The sequence below is a fragment of the Chiloscyllium plagiosum genome, unplaced genomic scaffold (assembly GCF_004010195.1).
Source record: "Chiloscyllium plagiosum isolate BGI_BamShark_2017 unplaced genomic scaffold, ASM401019v2 scaf_10016, whole genome shotgun sequence".
NCBI lineage: Eukaryota > Metazoa > Chordata > Chondrichthyes > Orectolobiformes > Hemiscylliidae > Chiloscyllium > Chiloscyllium plagiosum.
In genome coordinates, this window is record NW_025193487.1 from 1,805 (window position 1) to 3,937 (window position 2,133).

General features: G+C 44.4%; 1 long non-coding RNA gene across 1 annotated transcript in view; it reads left to right on the plus strand.

Annotated features, from left to right (window-relative positions):
* Positions 1–2,133, plus strand: part of LOC122545765 — a 3,694-nt gene extending 1,561 nt beyond the window's left edge. The window contains exon 3 of the long non-coding RNA XR_006310594.1: positions 2,072–2,133. This is a non-coding gene — a long non-coding RNA (uncharacterized LOC122545765). The remainder of the gene's footprint in view (positions 1–2,071) is intronic.

Sequence of the window (2,133 nt, forward strand, 5' to 3'; positions counted from 1 at the left end):
TCCCCCCACCTTGTCTCAGTCTAATCCATCGAATTCAGCACCGCCTTCCTAACCTGAGATCTTTCTTCCTGACCTCTCCGCCCCACCCCAGTCTGACCTATCACCCTCACCTTGACCTCTTTCCACCTATCACATTTCCGACGCCCCTCCCCCAAGTCCCTCCTCCCTACCTTTTATCTTAGCCTGCTGGACAAACTTTCCCCATTCCTGAAGAAGGGCTTATGCCCGAAATGTCGATTCTCCTGTTCCCTGGATGCTGCCTGACCTGCTGCGCTTTTCCAGCAACACATTTCCAGCCCAGACTTGTTGAAGTCAAGTGACACACAGCAAGTTCTCGCCAAGTTACACCAGGTGCATTACTCGGTGACACATTTGTACCTGGAGTGGTGTTTGTGACTTCAGCCACACATGAGAAAGATGTCGGAATGGAGAGTGTTTTATGTCTATGAATATCATTTTAAAAAAAATGCAATTCACATGAATCAGAGCCCAGTGAAGGTTCTCCTGCAATCAGGATTCACAGTTCGGATCAGTCCAGACCACTGAAGGCAAACTTCAAAATGGAGCTGAGGTAGCAAGGTGATGTTTGTGGAGTTGGATCTGGTTTACTTTTTGGGTCAACACTGGAATTGTCTGAGAAATCAGGCTTTGAGGTTTTATCTGTAAGGTAGGCCTCACTGTTAGTCTGGAGTCTTTCTATCTTGGCTGGTGAAATCAGACTGCCTCAAGAGCTCAGAGATGTGTTGGTGCACTTTCCAAAGTTCAGAGCAGGTTTGTTACTGCGGTGCTGTTCATTGCCAAGCCTGGGAAGTTAACATTAACATGTCAGTTTCTATCCCTCCGCTCCAAACCCATTAAACACTTGAAATAGGTGGTAGTATTTAACACCTCTGCAGGCATAATGAGTTTTAATAAACCTCTGTATTTGGTTCAGAATTGGTTACAATGGGTCGAACCTCTCATTGTCTCACTTTGTTTTCAATGTGCATGCAATTAGGAAATGTAATATTCCCTTAGGTAATTGCATCAGTTTTATCCTTATAATTGTCGTGCTGGAAGTTTCTGGAACTTTTGCCAACTTGTGGATAATGTGATCTGCTGTAGCAGTTTTAAACACTTCCATAAACATTTTGAAGTCCAGCAAAATTCATTTCTTTTAAAATAAGAAGGGCAAGTATAATTTTTAAACAGCTTGCAATATACGTGTTGTTCCATGGATGACAAGTGTATCTGTATCTTTCTGACATTCACTGACAACCTCTTTCCCTGCAAGATATAATATTCTTGATTAAAGTAAGCTCAGGAAAAATGATTTTTAAAACTTGAATTTCATTTTGTTGTAATCTCCTGTGACAAAATGAAGTGTTTTTGTTTGTGGTAAACCTGAGCTATCCACTTATATCCGAAGTCAGACCCAAGCCCTGTTCTCCCCTAAACCCTTGTGCTGAATGACCTGCATTGGCCCTTGGCCAGGCAATGCTGCCGATTTAAAATTCTCATCCTTTCATTTTCAAATAGTCTTGCCCCTCACTTCCTCTGTAGCTTCCTCCAGTTCCAGCAGCCCTCTGAGATATCGGAATTTTCCAATTCTGGCCTCTTTACCCATCTCCCCGCTTCCATGAGTTGGCCATTGGCGGCCGTGCCCTTCAGTGGCTGCCACGCTCCTAAACTCGGGAATTTCCTCACCGAGTCTAACGAAGATTATGTCCTACTTTTGGGAGTGGCAGGTTATTGTGCCTCAAAGGGTTATTATTTGGCTCATGGGGGGGATTATTGCTCCTTTGGAAGAGGGGCTGTGGGCTTAGACCCACAGAGTAGGTGGGGAATGAATTTTAAAAGATGACAGCAGAATTCCAAGCTGGGTTCAGGTGCGTGAGTGACCTGAGGTAATGTATCATTCACATTTTGTCCCTTGATAGTTGAATGTAGGTGGCAGAGGAAGATTATTGCCTGGCAGTTGAGTTCTAACCCTCTCGTGTTGCACTGCAGATGTTTACTGTTTCTGTTATAAACTTCACGGGGAAGGGCGAAGCTCTCTTTTGTCCGGTTAAAGTGATGTTTTCTGTTTGAGGAGCGAGAGATGGAAGCCAAGAAACAAGCTCTGCAGGAGGAGAGGAATCGCAGGGAACAGCT